The 17,419-nt window shown below is 39.1% G+C and overlaps 1 protein-coding gene across 4 annotated transcripts in view; it reads right to left on the bottom strand.

Annotated features, from left to right (window-relative positions):
* LRRC4C (leucine rich repeat containing 4C) overlaps window positions 1-17,419 on the bottom strand; it is a 1,062,461-nt gene that overhangs the window by 471,645 nt on the left and 573,397 nt on the right. The gene's annotated exons all lie outside the window — the stretch shown is intronic.

Here is a 17,419-nt window from a genome sequence, read left to right as displayed (position 1 = left end):
GGGGAGGGTATGTGCTATGGTGAGCGCTGTGAATTGTGCAAGACTGTTGAATCACAGATCTATACCTCTGAAGCAAATAATACATTATATGTTAAAAAAAAAGAGAAGAGGGGAAGGGAGGAGGGGAAGAATGAAGGGGGGTAAATTGGAGGGGGAGATGAACCGTGAGAGACTATGGACTCTGAGAAACAAACTGAGGGTTCTAGAGGGGAGGGGGGCGGGGGGATGGGTTAGCCTGGCGATGCGTATTAAAGAGGGCACATACTGCATGGACCACTGGGTGTTATACGCAAACAATGAATCATGGAACACTACATCAAAAACTAATGATGTAATGCACGGTGATTAACATAACAACAAAAATTTAAAAAAAAAGTCTTTGGACTGGTAGTCTCGCGGTAAGGCAGGGTGTGAAGACATTTGCATGGGATTTTGTGTAAGTTTGAGAATAACCTAATTGTATAGCTCAAAGAATGGGGAAGGGGTAAATGAAATTGGGAATTGGGTTTAACATCACCTCACTATGGCATCAGTGGACACAGGCTAAGGTATTGAATAAATACTTACTGAAAGGATAAATGAATGAATATTTTCCATGGAAACATGACTTCATAAATCTTTGTCAAATGTGGTTCTTACTAGGTGCCTCACACCAATAGCATCAGCATTTAGGAATACTTACCCACCATGTAACATCTTTTGCCTAATGGTATCTTGGTTTATATACTCTTTCATGACTGACTACTGACAAAGTTACTAATGCATCTTCTGCTAATTGAGTAATCAATAAATATTTCAGATATTCTTTTTTTTTTTTTTAGATTTTTTATTTATTTGAGAGAGACAGAGATAGTGAGAGAGAGACCACGAGTGGGGAGGAGAGGGAGAAGCAGGCTCCCCACAGAGCAGGGAGCCCAATGCAGGGCTTGATCCCAGGACCCTGGGATCATGACCTGAGCTGAAAGGAGACGTTTAACCAACTGAGCCACCCAGGCACCCTATTTCAGATATTCTATACAGAGTGGAGTACTAGCTTGTTTATTGGCTGTTCCTTGAATCTAAAGGTGTAAAATACTATGAAAGAGAGAGGAAAATTGATGGAATTGTGTGAAATCTGGGAAATAGAGGATGGCTGGACTCAATGTGAGACATAACATTGGCCAAGAATACAGTAATACCAGGTGATATATATAAAGACAACTCAAGAAAGCCCTTTCTAGCCATGCTCTTCCTCTTCCTCATGCTGTCTCATGCTACCGCAGTGCAGGAAAGAAGCAAAAGCTAGACACAACGGGGTCAAATTAGGGCAACACTATCCTTGTGCTAGAAAGCACTGCACATAGGTACACTCAGCATTACCTTTGCATTCTACACCTCCTTCCCCCAACACACATGAAACTGTGCCGTCAAAATATTGAAGGAACATCCCTATTAGTTAAAGGTTATTTCTGTTGTTGTTTCATTTTGTTGTGGAGTTTTTTTGTATAGAAAACAAGGACTATTGCCTAAAACACTTTAGGGTATTATTTGTAAAGTTAATACCAATTACTTATAGAGATGGCTTTGTGCTTGGCAAAATGATTGACCAAAAAAAAAAAAAAAACCTTGAAAATTCTATAACAAACACTTGGAAAAGCTGGATAAAATACTGTCTTTTTAAAATGAATAATAATTGGGGCACCTGGGTGGCTCAGTCATTAAGCATCTGCCTTCAGCTCAGGTCATGATCCCAGGGTCCTGGGATCGAGTCCCACATCGGGCTCCCTGCTCAGCGGGAAGCCTGCTTCTCCCTCTCCCACTCCCCCTGCTTGTGTTCCCTCTCTCACTGTGTCTCTCTGTGTCAAATAAATAAATAAAACCTTAAAAAAACCAAAAAATTAAATAAATAAAATGAATAATAATTGACACAGGGAAAAGATAAATTCTTAGGTCCTAGAAAACAAAAAAGAAATGAATCATAAAGAAATAATTTGTATGTATTAATGTGATCACTGTTTCAGATAAGTATATAGGTTTGGGGGTAAAGAGAGAAAGTAGGTGTGCATTAAAGCTTACATATAAACAGTGGAAAAGTTTTGGTTCTGCATGAGACAGTTTTAGGACTCTGCATATAGCTTCAACCCACAAGGGCTTCACCCTGAATTAAAAAAAAAAAGACGAAAAATCTACCTATAGTACAGAAAACCAATAAGAAAACATGTCACAACAGAGATTTGGGAGAGGAAAGCATAGACTGCTGAAATATTAGGCTTGATGTTCTATATACTGAGTTTAAATGTATCACTGGCTTTAGACTCCAAAATCAGCATAAATCTTTGCCAAGTCTAATGATATTGCTGGTACAACTTTTATTATAAGCATTGGCAAAACTACACTGGAATGAGCTCCATAGATACAGTAAAAATAAGCTCAGTATTTCAAAACACTTATACAATATTCCCCTCATGAATGAACATTTAGCAGACATGGTATATAGGTGGAGTAAAACCAAGATACACAAAATATATCTTTCTAACTCTTACAGACATAAAGTAATTTAATAAAAAATATCAGAAAGGAATCACATACTTTGAATATGGAACAGGAAAAGTTGAAAATAACCAAACAGAACTATTAGAATTAAAAAAAAAAAGCACATAGAAATTTAAAAAAAAGAAAACCTTAATGTATGCATTAAATGTTTAATTAGACACTATGGAAAGTAATGTTCATGAACTAAAGGTGCAATTGATGAAGTAATTTACAATCCATCCCCCAAAGGTAAATGCATGAAACACATTAGAAAAAAAGTTAAGAAACTCAGAATTTGTGATTAGAAGAGCCAACATGGGAGCCTGTGAGAAATGCAAAATCTCAGGTCCCACACCAAGCCTCCTGAATGAGAAAACTGCACTTTCCATAGTGAATAAGACAACTGATATTTATATTAAAGTTTGAGAAATAGTAAGTAGATTAATCATTTGCAACCTTGGGTGCTCACTGAAATCACCCTGAAACCTATGTTTAAAAAAATCCTGATGCCTGGGCTTTGGGGTTTTTAAAATCTACCTAACGTGATTCTGACATGCAGCAGTTTGTCAGAGAATCACTGGGCTAGAGACTGCGTATAATATGTCTAAGCTGGTATGTACATGGATGGTAAAGATGGAGCTGGGATTCAATCCAGAACTCCAGAGCCATTGTACCATGGCTCTTTCCTGAATTACACCTCTTAGACTCAAGAAATTTTCAAGTTCAAATAAAAATAAAAATATCAACACATTATACATACACATATATATCGTCTTCTCACTGAGCGTATGCTGTTTCTGATAGTCATAATCATATTTTAAAATTAGTTATATGTTCTTATATTCCAACATTCAGCTCAGTGCTAAGTAAATATTATTGCTTAATAAATACTATTTGAGGGGTGCCTGGGTGGCTCAGTTGTTAAGCGTCTGCCTTCAGCTCAGGTCATGATCCCAGGGTCCTGGGATCGAGCCCCGCATCGGGCTCCCTGCTCAGCGGGAAGCCTGCTTCTCCCTCTCCCGCTCTCCCTGCTTGTGTTCCCTCTCTCGCTGTGTCTTTCTCTGTCAAATAAATAAATAAAATCCTTACCAAAAAAAATAAATACTATTTGATTAATACACATTGCTATTCAAGCAATGAGATCTACACTAATTGCATCGAAGAAATACTTCTTCACCCTTTCAAGCTAAAACTCAAATTGCACATCAGTATTAATATATGAGAAATGTTAAACCTTGTCTTTTTTTCTGTGATTGATGCATGCAAATTATTTCACTTACCAAGACAAAGCCTGTCTATAATTTTATATTGAATGTGATAAAATAATGAGGGCTAAAACCTAAATTTCCTAATGTGTAAATGGCTTGAAAATAAGCTTCATATTTATTCATTAGCTGTTACAGTGACTACAGCCCAAGATTATTTTTTAGTATAGAATTAAACTTTACAAACAACCAGAACATCTCACTTGATAGCTAATTCAGTGAGATCATTATCTTATTATAATAAATACCTAGATAAACAATATTTAAATAAGTGTAGTCCTGCTTTACAGATTTTTTATTCCTGAGAATGGTGTAATCATTATTGTTCCATAATAATGCCTGGCAATGGATAGAATGGGGTTTATAAAAAGAATTTGAATTACTTTTGTCAGTTATTCAGCAGCCGATTTTCCTGCGCTGCATTACAAATTCATTACCCCAGGATCAGGCTTTTAAATCTCAGAACAAAAGGTAAAATGAGCTACTGCTAAGGTTAGATATTATCACACAGACAGGCCTGAATTACATTTAGGTGAGCGTGGGACTGAATGCCTGACCCGAACATTTGCAAAAGTATTTGATTTGATAGGAATGTTTCAAGACAACTTCCTGTTAACTGCCTGAGAAGACAGTCAAGATTCAGGTAAAGAACACAGCAAACTCCTAAAGAATAAGTAAAAAAAAAAATACACATATTTTTCCTTTTATAATGATCTTCCTGGAAGAGTCATTGGCTGCTTCTTTTTTTTTAAAAAAAAAAAAGAAGATAGTAGGAAGGGAAAAATGAAGGGGGGGAAATTGGAGGCGGAGATGAATCATGAGAGACTATGGACTCTGAGAAACAAACTGAGGGTTCTAGAGGGTAGGGGTGAGGGGATGGGTTCGCCTGGTGATGGGTATTAAAGAGGGCACGTATTGAATGGAGCATTGGGTGTTATACGCAAACAATGAATCATGGAACACGACATCAAAAACTAATGATGTAATGTATGGTGATTAACATAATAAAAAAAGAAAGGAAAAAAATAAATTTTTAAAAAGAAAAAAAATAAATAAATAATAAATAAAAATTTATTATATTTAAATTCAATTAAGTAACATACAGTATATCATTAGTTTCAGAAGTAGAGTTCAGCTATTCATCTGTTGCATATAACACCCCATGTGGCTGTTTTTAATCATTTATCTATTTATTCATTCATTCCCAAAACATCTACTGAGTTAAGAATTCAAGAATTAGGCATCAAATGTTGAAAGTCTCAAGCCATCATTGTCCAAGAGGGGAAATCTGTCAAGAATGTGACAGTAAGAGAGCTCTAGTTGCAAGAGCTACAGGATGGATACTATGTAAACACGGAATCCTCACCTTCACAGAAAGGTCAGGGCAGAGCGCCTGGGCAGCTCAGTTGGTTAAGCAACTGTCTTCGGCTCAGGTCATTATCCTGGAGTCCCGGGATCGAGTCCCGCATCGGGCTCCCTGCTCAGCAGGGAGTCTGCTTCTCCCTCTGACCCTTCCCCCCCATGCTCTCTCTATCTCATTCTCTCTCTAAAATAAATAAATAAAATCTTAAAAAAAAAAAAAAGGTCAGGGCAGTGGAATGCATGGAAAACTTTTTACAAGAGATGACACAGAAGTTATCAGAAGGCTGATCTGCACTGAACAGACCCATACGAGTTAAGTCTGTTTGGAGGAAGACCAATTAATAGTTTCACACCTAAAGAACCCTGATGAGGGGCGCCTGGGTGGCTCAGTTGGTTAAGCGTCTGCCTTTGGCTCAGGTCATGATCTCAGGGTCCTGGGATCGAGCCCCGCATCGGGCTCCCTGCTCCGTGGGGAGCCTGCTGCTCCATCTTCCTCTCCCCCTGCTTGTGTTCCCTCTCTTGCTGTGTCTCTCTCTGTCAAATAAATAAAATCTTTAAAAAAAAAAAAAAAAAAGAACCCTGATGATTTTCAAGTGTTTCCATAAGGAACCAATTAAACAGAAGAGTTTTAAACTTGCAACCCAGGTGGCACAGAACTCCATAGTTTTCCTGGCTATGATGTGGTAGAGGTTACAACATCTTCTTCACAGAGGTATAAAGAAGATGAATAACAACTCTTTTGTTCTAGAATTTTTCACCTATGGCTCTTCCAGTCTGAAAGTAGAAGACAATGCTATTATTCTTGTAAATTTTGTGTTTTTCTAGTTCAAAATCTTAAAAGCATCCTGGATTACAAATAGCAGAAACCTGTGCTCTAGGCCTACTTCTATCTCGAATTTAGCTATATAACTGGGCAAGTCAAGTTAACGCTTTTTTTTTTTTAATTAACATATATTGCATTATTTGTTTCAGAGGTACAGGTCTGTGATTCAACAGTCTTGCACAATTCACAGCACTCACCATAGCACATACCCTCCCCAATGTCTATCACCCAGCCACCCCATCCCTCCCACCCCTCTCCACTCCAGCAACCCTCAGTTTGTTTCCTGAGATTAAGAGTCTCTATGGTTTGTCTCCCTCTCCGGTTTCGTCTTGTTCCATTTTTCCCTCCCTTCCCCTATGATCCTCTGTCTTGTTTCTCAAATTCCTCCTATCAGTGAGATCATATGATATCAACTTAACTCTTGATTTTAGTTTCCTCATTGGTAAAGTGAAGGCATGTGCCTACACCAGTGGTCCTCAGCGGGGGACACTAGGCAGTTCCTAGGAATAATGTGAGTTTTTGCGATGGGTGTGTGGTGGGGTGGGGTGGGTTAGAGATGGCTGCTCTGATCTTTCTACAGGTATCTAGTGAGTTGAGGCCAAGGATATTGCTGACGTTCCTTGAATGCAGAGGACATACTTCACAACACAGAATGTCAGTGGTACCAAAGTCAAGAAACCTTGGCCTAAAAGCAGGCTTCACCGGCTGCATTAAGCAATGAGGTTATGGTCTAGAAACCATACGCTGACATGCATTTAGAAGCAACACCCGTGAAAGAACAAAAGCCAAAGGCCGGATTGGACAATGGGGACCCTTTGACTTGGCAAAATCTCTTCTAGTCCAGTGAGAGTCTGGAAAAGGACTACCCACTAGAGAAAGCTACCTTGGATGGAAATAACTAAGTGCTTGTACTCTTTCTCCACTGTCTTGCTCAGTTCTTTTCTGGCGCTGCTCTGAGAAGAGCTGATGTCAGCTACCGCTGACTCAGATGATCACTGGCTAGAGTTTGCCCCAAGAAGAGTGTGACCTTGACTGAAATGCTAAGGCAGATCCTGAAGGACTTACCCCTGAAGATTTTTGGCTAACCACACTCCTTGCAGTGGGGCACTGAGACCTTTCTTGCAGGGCTAGCTCAGAGTCTGCTACAAGAACTAAAAGGAAACAAGTTGCTTCTTTCTATCTTTACAAGTGGGAACAATAGCAAAGCATCATGGAAGGCTTACTCTTTACTAGCACTGTACTTGAGATCATAGCATCTCCTCGTCTGATGTGTAAACAAAACAAAAAGAACAAAGAACAGTGGTTTGGCTTCTGGACTTCCTACATCATCTTGTTTAAATGTCACAGTAACCAATGGGGTTTGTGTTAGGAATGTTCTTATTTCACAGAGTGAAACAGAGAGGCTCAGTAACCTACCAAAGTCAGCCAGCAGGTAGGAGTGTAGTATTTGAAGCCAGGTCTGTCTGATCAATCTTACCTTGTAAGAAATCTTACTGTGAGTCTCTCTAATGCTGATGTTCTTCATCTAAAAGATGGGATCTTATAAATCAGCCAGAGAAAGACAGATACCATATGATTTCACTTATATGTGGAATTTAAGAAACAAAACAAATGGGCAAAGGGAAAAAAAAGAGAGAGACAGAGAGACAAACCAAGAAACCAGATACTTGATTACAGAAAACAAACTGACGGTGACCAGAGGGGAGGTGGTGGGGGTATGGGTGGGTTAAATGTGTGGTGGGCATTAAGGAGGGCACTTGTGATGAGCACCGAGTGTTGTATGTGAGTGTTGAATCACCGAATTGTACACCTGAAACTAATATTACAACCGGAATTTAAATAAAAACTTAAAAAAAATAAAAGATGGGATTTTAGTGTCTGCTTTACATGCTTCACAAGGTTATTTTAATGATCACATGAGGAAATATGAGTGTGTAAGACATTGTAAACAACATTAGAACTTATAATAATTATCATTAATAGCACTAAATATCATTGATAAGTAGCATCACTAACAATAATCATGACTTCTCTAGGTGGGAGTTCTTACCTCAGAAAGCTCTAGATTGGCTTTAATTTGGAGTGGCCATGAATTGATCCAGGAGTGGGTACCTATCAAGAGTTGTGTTCACCATTAAATTCCTGGTACCCTATAGTACAGCCTGGAGGAGAGGGCTCTGCACAATGAGCAAAGAGGAGAAGGAGAAAGGGAAGGAGGGAATAAGAGAAGACAGAGAGAGAGAGACAGAGGGAGAGAGAGAGAGTGTGTGTGCCAAAGAATGACATGCCCTTTCTGTTGCCCAGGGCCTAACAGCATCCCAAATTCAGTTTATCCTTTTAGGAGCCTCCTGTGAAATGTAGTAAAGGACTGGTTGAGAGTCTTGCTGGCTTTATACCCACTTTGCCTCAGTCTGAATCCCTACTCCATCATTTCTAGCTGTGTAATTTTGGACAACATACTTAACAGCCCAGTGGCCTCATTTTATTCATCTGTAAAATGGGGATAGGAAGAATATTCAGTCACTGGGCTCTGGAGAAGATTAAGCAAGTTAATACACATAAAAGTACTTAGGACAGGAATTGGTGCATGCCAAGTCCTCACTGTTATATTATACGTTTTATGTGTTTTGAATGAAATTTTCTTGCTTTCAAACAAATGAGACTAACACAGCATGCTACTGAAAATTCCTTGCAAAGTGCTTATATAATGTACTTCATATGAATCTATAATATATTTAGTCATCTGCATGATATTGTCCATGTAGGTCATTTATTGTTTTAAACTATTCCATATGCTTCAAGGAAGTTGTGTACTTTTTCCCCTATCTATTTGCATTTTTCCCTAGGCTGTATTTTCAGAAAGTGGAATGACTGAATCAAAGGGAATAAAGAACTTTAAAGCCTTTGACATAGATGCCAAATTGCTTTCCAAAAGGTTGCCTTCACCTTGGCAGCAGATGTGAAAAATCTAGCTCTCACTTTTAATAAACTTCCTTAGATTAATGGAATAATGAACACCCCCTTCCCCATGTTTTTACCATTTCTAGTCTATCATTTCTGAGTTAGGGTTCATCACTACTACCCATTTCTCTATCAGGCCTTTTTTTTTTTTTTTTAAACTCTTTCCTTATTCATGTTTTATGTTTGAAAGATAAAATCCTTTGTCATATTTATATTTTCTCCAGTTTATCATTTGCCTTTTACAATATTACTAATTTTGATAAAGACACGAAGCTAAACCAAATATCTTAACTGGTCCTTTCTCAAGTTAAGGCTTTCGATAGCAGATATTGTCCTTTCTGGTCCTAGCCCCTTGGGTTACCCTGGAGGTCACCAGTAGACAATTCTAGAACACTTATCACTTCTTGTCTCTCTCTGGCTGCAGATATTCATTCTCTTGTCGTAAGAGAGTCTCTAGTCTGTAAGAGGTGGAAACAGGCAGATGGGAGTGACCATCCCTCAGTCCAAGAGGGACTGAAATCTCAGCCTCACATCTCATGGGTACAATTCTGTAGACTATTCCTCACTGTCTCTTAGAGTGTCCCCAGTGTAATTGAGTACCAGTTGCCCATAACACTAATACACTTATCAATACACCATTTTATTGGCTCTCTCCTATTCCCTATCTCACTTCCCACTACTTCATGTATTCCCCGAGGCTGTCCCTCAAATAAACTACTTGTACACAAATCCTTGTCTCATGGTTTGCTTTTGAGGCAATCCAAACTAAAACACATGAGCCTTATTGAAGTGTTTCAGCGGCTTCTTAGTTTTGGTCATGATTTATCCATTTTCTGAAAATTAATGTTTGACATTGGTAGATTATCACAAACAATATTTATAGGAAGAATCAAGTTCAAGAAAAAAAATGAAAATGTCTCTCAGTCTTTCATTTATAACCAAAAAAAACCTATGATTAAAGTTTAGATATTTAAATATTTCTGTAAAAACTTTTCCTTTCTGAATTTCTATGATTGTGGAGTTTGAAAAAGTTTGAAAACCACAGGGACTAAATGATCTCTACTATACTTTCCAGCTCTAAAATCATTTTACCCCCTTAGAAGATTTAACATGGTTTGGTTCCAGACACATGCACTTTTTCACTTTTTCGGTTGAGTGAATGATTCCTCCCCTTACCCATAGTTGTATTTGCAACTTATGTAACAATTCAGTCTGCTCACTCATTTACTTATTCTTTCATGCATTCATTTAGAAAACATTTGCTGATTGTGCTCTGCATGCAAAGTGGAATTGTGGGAAGTATGAGAAAGAACACTAGATTTGAACCTAGCAGAGAGTTTGCACCCAGATCAGACATTTTCTGTGAACTTCAGGCAAGACCTTTGTTCTCTCTCGTTTCTTTCCTCATGTCTAAAAATAAATAATTATAATGAATAAAAACACTGAGCACTATTATGGGCTTACAGTGTACAAGACACTTTTAGAGTTTTACATGTATTTTCTTGTATTGTATTAACTGATTTGATTCTATGCGGTAGGTATCATTAACATCTCCATTTCAGAATGAGGAAACTAAGACTTACAGAGGCTGAGAAATATGCACAAGGTTATATAACTAGTAAGGGGCAGGAATAAGGATTTCAGCTGTGGAAATAAATGAAAAACACCCAAATGAGAATAAGCCAATGCTATTTATTCAGAAGTTCCTATAGCAAGGAGTCAGCCACCATCACTTGTATTTGCAATTGGCAGAGACTCAAAGGCAGGCAAGGGAGTTGGAAAACTTGTTAAGAAAGGAAAGGCTTCAGGTATTCTCTGATTGAAGGCTTTTGGTATAGAGAAAGTTGAGGTGAGCTAACTAGAAATGGGGTATCCTATATGAGTGTTCAGGTGAACATATTTGGCTTTCTCTGCTTGGCCCTAAGTTGGAAGGGGGGGCAAAAATTAGGGAAGCTGGCAGTTATTAATCAAGTCCTGACTAGTACCAATTGCTACAGAGGTTGGGGTTTGGCTTCCTGGTCTAGTTGCTGCAGAGTGTGGGTGAGACTTGTATTTTCATATATTGTCTGATCATTATATATTAGTAGATTCAGTCTCTCAGATCCAAGGAATTTTTACTTCAAAGTTCATGCTCTAAATCATACCCTACTTTTCATAGAAGATTATATGTTCATCCAAATTATAAACCCTGAATATGACATTATAAAATTAGTATAATTATTCAGAACACTGAACTAAATATTTAAGAAAAGAGAAGTACAACCTATTTTGTATGTGCATATTTTTTTAGCTTAGGAAAGCAAACAGAGTTGAAGATGGAGTTTGAAGGAAAAGAACAATGTGGGCAATGTATGCTCATATCTCAAACCATGAAGTCTCTGAAGAAGCTATGATTCTAGAAGGGAGTCTCAACTACAAATGGTTCCAGCAGCCAAGGGAGAAACACTGATGAATGAAACAAGCAGGCCAAAATAGAGTGTGAAAAGATGTAGACACCCACCTAAAAATTATATTCTTGGGGTACGTGGGTGGCTCAGTCAGTTAAGCCTCTGACTCTTGATTTTGGCTCAGGTCATGATCTCAGGGTCATGAGATTGAGTCCTGAGCTGGGCTCCATGTTGGGCATGGAGCCTACTTAAGATTCTCTCTCTCTTTACCCCTTCTCCCAGCCTCCCACCGAGCTGCATGCACTCTCTCTCTAAAAAAAATAATAATAATGAAATAAGTAAATAATAAATAAAAATAAAAGTTATGTTCTTATTCAGCTTTGATCATATAGGACTGTAGCCAAGTGTGGCAGGAGATTTAGATTTCTATATCAAATCTTTTGATTTTGAAATGCTGACAATGGGCGCCTGGGTGGCTCAGTCAGTTAAGTGCCTGCCTTCCACTCAGGTCACCTGGAGTCCCAGGATCAAGCCTCGCACCGGGCCCTGTGCTCAGCAGGGAGTCTGCTTCTCCCTCTGCCCCTCACACCTCTCTCATGCTCTCTCTTACTCTCTCTCTCTCAAATAAATAAAATAAAATCTTGAAATGCTAACTAGTTATTTTATAAGCAAAATAAAGCATATCAAAAATAGACAAAACTTGACAGCCACCAAAGAAATCATGTCTGTGACTCTCATAGAGCTCACTGGCCACCAATATGAACCAGTGCCTAGAAAAACACTCCAGACTGCTCAGAGGGGATTTACAGGCAGTTCCCCTTTACCAGTGCTGGGCTAAGCAGGTTACCTGAGCTTTTCCCTTTCCCAAGTATCCAATTACCCCTGCATCTCCAGAGCTGTAACAGGACCAGAAGATGGGAATCAACATATGTTCTTTCACATAAACTTCACAGCAACTCAGTGAGCTAGGTATTATTATGCCTTCAGGCATTCATGAAAGCAGAGACAAAACACACACAAACAACTGTACCAGAGGGTAGGAGAATAACTGTACACCGGTGTGCAGAGGAAATATGCACGAAGGAAACAATCACTGTATACTGAAGTTGATTACTTCTCTTCCAAGGTAGAGAGCTTACAGGAAGCTCTTTAAAGGAAGTTACTTGAATTGGTAATTTTAGGGCTTGCCTCAGGTTACAAGACTGGAAAAGAACTAGAATTTTTTTTATATATTACCATCAGACGTTAACATTCTTAGCAAAAAAACCGTAACTGAACTTATACAGAGTTCTCCCAAAATATTCACGTATTTCACATAAACTCTTTCCTCAGTCCAGAGGCTGAGAACACCGACTTTGAATAACTGGCATCTTAAATGGGTGACTTTCTGATTTGAGAGCCTGTTACATTTGAAACTTTTTTGTTTCACTATGAACTCCATGGACAGGCAGAGGTTTTCATGAAGATAAGACAGAAATCTACTTGTCCTAGAAGACTGAGGTGACCGGCCCCTTTTCTTTGAGAACACGGATGCCTATCATTTCTATTTGCTTCTTTGTATCTGAGTTTCATGCAGGTGAGTTATGATTTAATCCCCCACCCCAGCCTCATAATCAGGGATGTGCATAATACAGATTAAGCATTACTGTCCCTGAGAAAATAAACCCAAGAAAAAGATCAGCATACAATGCATCAATTCCCCAGGCATTCAGCAGAAAATGAGCATGTACTGACCAATGAGTGGAATAATAGCTTTGTTGACAATGTCAGTGGAGGTGTTCAATCTCTAGGCAGAGGAGGTGGAGAAACAAAGGAAAGGACAAAAAGAACAGTCTCTCTCTGCTCCACTTCTCCACCAGTTCTTCCAACACATGGGTGGGCTATTTCTTCTAGCAGACTATCATATTATTTTGAAAGTTAGACCTCCGTAGTTCACTTTCTTTAAGAAGTTTAGGTCACAGTTCAAAGAACTTAAAATATGAACATTTAACAATGCAGAAGGGGGAACAAGGAAAAGAAAGAAACTGCAAATTACTAGAGGATCTGAAGGTAGAAGGAAAGTTTCTGCTCTTGATTGCAGAAACTATTTCTAAACAGAGGGGCTTGAAGAATTCTCCTTACTCATGGGATGACATTGACACTATTTAAGAAAGTTAAGGGAATTCTGCAGATCAATCACCCTAAGCAATAGTCTGTTATGTCATATTATCCCAGTTTTTTTTTCTTTGCTATTTGTTGATGTTTACATGAATTAATGCAATAAAATGTGCTCCCATTTGGATTTTATGCATAGGTTGATGATTATCCTATGATACCACACACTTGCTTCCATTACAAATGCTTTCATAGTATGGAAAGAACCTTATCTATGAACCTTATGCATAAAACAGGTAGTAACATAAGCTCTGGAGAATCAGAAATAGAGGGAAAATGAATGCCTTGTACATAGCAAAACTATGAGATTAATACATAAAGTCAAATTGGAAGCCCTCTATAACATCGAAGCCAATGAACCAGGTAAATACTGTCTCTGGGATATCTTGTAATAGATTTTAATAGAATGTGTTAGGGGGAGGGAATTTACCAGCCCAGACTGTGTCTCTTTGGCATGGGGCCTCATTTTAGGTTGATTATTTTTAAGAAACAGAACATTCAAGAAGTTTTCTTTTTAAACTCCTCCCCACCCCCCAACTGCCTAAGAGAATTTAGTTACAGGACCTGTTCCAGGAAGGGAGCTATGACCATATATAAGTAGAATATAAAATGAACCAGGCATGGTAGACAAGGAAGAACCTAGCAAAATCTGTTGGCTAAAATTCCTCTCTAGGTCCCATTGTTTTGGGGACCTAGCATTCATTTACCAAACATTCACTCTTTGTCAACTACCTAGCAACTGTCTTCCTTCCCATTGAAGGAAGACCCTTCCTTAGCTCTGGATGGTGTATGAACCTTAATTATCTGACTGCCTATGGGCCCCATATGCTCATGGAGTCCTTGTACACAGGTAATTAAATTGAGTTTTCTCCTGTTAATCTGTCTCATATCATTTTAATTCTTAGACCAGCCAAAAGAACATTGACGGGTACAGGAAAACATTTTCTCCTCATCAGGGTCATGATTGTGTTGTTTCCTACAAGACACACACACACCACTGCATAATTATATATACATTAAAAACCTCAGTTAAAGATTATGTAAGTTGGGTGTGTGGCATTAAAAAAAAAAAAAAAGCTGGTCAGCCATTTCACATAATTTCTGTAAAGAAGTGAGATACAAACAAATAAAATCTAGATGGCTGACTAAACTCATCACACTGCAAACAATGAGGTTTAGGCAGAGAAAATGCTAAAAAAGAGGATGGCTGTATAGAAAGATTAGCATCCTATTTATACAATGGTGGCAATAACAGACATTGAGTTTTCAAAGGCAGCAAGTCTTTAACTAAAAATGGCTGAATGGAATGGAAATCTTAGCTACCAGTTGTGGAATAGCTCTAAATTAAGTAAAGTATTGTGTATAGGAGTGTGTGCCTGTGGTGGTTGGGTAGATAATCTACAACTTCCCCTACATGGCTCCCCTCTTCCACTCTTAAGGATATACATCCAAGGAGTTTGTTAGTTGCTGAATACATCTAGGAGGTCACCACAACTTAACAGAGGTGAGCCAGATAAGCACAAAACCCTTTGGGAACAGAGATTATTGGAGAGAGTTACCTTTGTGCCACCTAACAAGAGCAGAGCCAGCTCTTGAATCAGAGTGTGTCTATGGCAAGGAAGGAGGAGTAAATTCATCCTAAAAAAATTCTCCAGGTCAAGGAAGAGGAGGGAAAATAAAAGGTGAGTTGGAATGACACAATGACACAGTCTAGTCTCCACCGGGGAATGAACGGTTGACATTGCCAGAAGCCCTATTGTGTCCAGATACACTCTGTTATTACCGTTCTGCTATCAATGCCAACATAGCAATTCCGAACACTTTATGTGGCATCCTGATTTGCCCTGCAGGGTGTAAGCTGCTGATATCCAGTCATTTTAAGACCGTGAAAAACAAAACAATTGCATTTGCTACCTGGGAGATGGAAAGCATTGCATACTAGCTCTGTTACCTACTGAAGCTCTCTTCGGCAGTGTACCGATGTAGCTGGAAGTAACTGAACCAGAATCTCAATGTAAAATAAACCCCCTGCAATCTTTAATACCAATAGGTCTTTATCAAAGGAAATAAAAGCAAGAATGAGGTAAACAGAACATCAGGGAAATTCGCTTCACCCATTAGGTCTGGAACTGCCAAGGAGAAATGAACAGTCTTCCATCCAGGACTGGGGCAGCATTTGAGAAAACAGGGAGTGAATATGAATCAAGGCTTCATTCTTTCCTAGCTCTTTTATTCCTTCCCTCTGTGGAAATCATCTGGCACATTTTCATCACTTTCTTTTATTGAGTTTTATAAAATAAATGATTCGGGAGCAGCAATCAATTACAGTCCACCAATGAGTATAATTCAGAGAAACAGAGTTCCTGTTTGCTGGAGGTAATAGCAGCTAAATGCTGCTGCCTTCGTATTTTATACACCTGTAACGTATTACCCTTAAAATGGCAGAAAGTTGTGTTGTTGTTGTTGTTCTTTTATTGGCTCCCATGGCTATACAGAAACATTACAGAAGTCAACTTCTAGGAGCCACAAGGCAACAAGGTATCTTAGGCTAGTGGGGACAGTCTGTTTAAGGAGATAGCATCGTCCCTGCAGCCAATAAAACATACATAATGTTGCACCTACCTATGGGATCACAGAAGTATCACCTCACAAGTGTCACACTGCACAAATTGTTGTAGATTGGCTTATTTGGGGGAAATAAGATGTATTGAGTTCACTCACATAACTCTCGAGTATGAGTCTTCCTTCCCTCCATCATTTTCTTAGCTTTTTTCTTCCCTTCGCCCATATTTACAACCTTTCCTGCCTTTTCTTCTACATTTGTTCTTCCCTAACTTTATTCCTACCCATTTGTCCCTATCATTTTTTTAAAGATTTCATTTATTTATTTTCAGAGAGAGAGAGAGCACAAGCAGTGGGGTGGCAGGCAAAGGGAGAAGCAGGCTCCCCGCTGAGCAGAGCGCCTGATCCCAGGACCCTGAGATCATGATTGAGCCAAAGGCAGCCACTTAACCGACTGAGTCACCCAGGCATCCCTGTCCCTATCATTTTTTTAAAATAATCTTAAATATCTTTTTTTTTAAGATTATTTATTTATTTATTTGAGAGAGAGAGAGTGGGCACGAGCAAGCAAGAGCATGGTCGAGAGAGAGCACGAGCAGGGAGAGGCAGACAGACTTCCCGCTGAGTTGGGAGCCCAATGTGGGGCTCCATCCCTGGCTGCTGGGATCATGACCTGAGCCAAAGGCAGATGCTTAATGGACTGAGCCACCCAGGTGCCCCTCCTCCTTAAATATGTTTTGTGCAGGAGGCACCTGGGTGGCTCAGTCAATTAAGCCTCTGACTCTTGATTTTGGCTCAGGTCATGATCTTAGGGTCATGAGAGGAAGCCCGGGGTCTGGCTCCATGCTCACTGTGGAGTCTTGCTTGAGATTCTCTCCTTCCCCCTTGCCCCTCCCCTTTCTCACGCTTTCTCTTTCTATAAATAAATAAATCTTTGAAAAAATATCTTTTCTGTGGGTGTTGTGTGCTAGACACAGTGTACAATTAAATATTACACGTGTTCTCCATAGGTGAAGAACTCACTGATTAATATGATTAAGAGGGAAGAACAAAATTCTAGGTGAATCCTATGAAGGAAACAACCCAGTCCGCTGGTGATCAGGCAGGTCCTGGTGGGCTACCGTACAAGAGAGGGAAATTTGCATAGGCTGGCTCCATTTATTTATTTAATTATCTAATCATTCTCTTCAGCCTAATTTTTTTTTTATTCTTATGTTAATCCCCATACATTACATCATTAGTTTTAGATGAAGTGTTCCATGATTCATTGTTTGTGCATAACACCCAGTGCTCCATGCAGAATGTGCCCTCCTCAATACCCACCACCAGGCTAACCCATCCTCCCACCCCCTCCCCTCTAGAACCCTGTTTGTTTTTCAGAGTCCATCGTCTCT

This window comes from Leptonychotes weddellii, chromosome 11 (genome assembly GCF_054177405.1).
Source record: "Leptonychotes weddellii isolate Sample4059 chromosome 11, ASM5417740v2, whole genome shotgun sequence".
In the NCBI taxonomy this organism is placed as follows: domain Eukaryota; kingdom Metazoa; phylum Chordata; class Mammalia; order Carnivora; family Phocidae; genus Leptonychotes; species Leptonychotes weddellii.
Note: the sequence above shows the minus strand (reverse complement) of the source record. Positions and strands in the feature narration are given on the sequence as shown.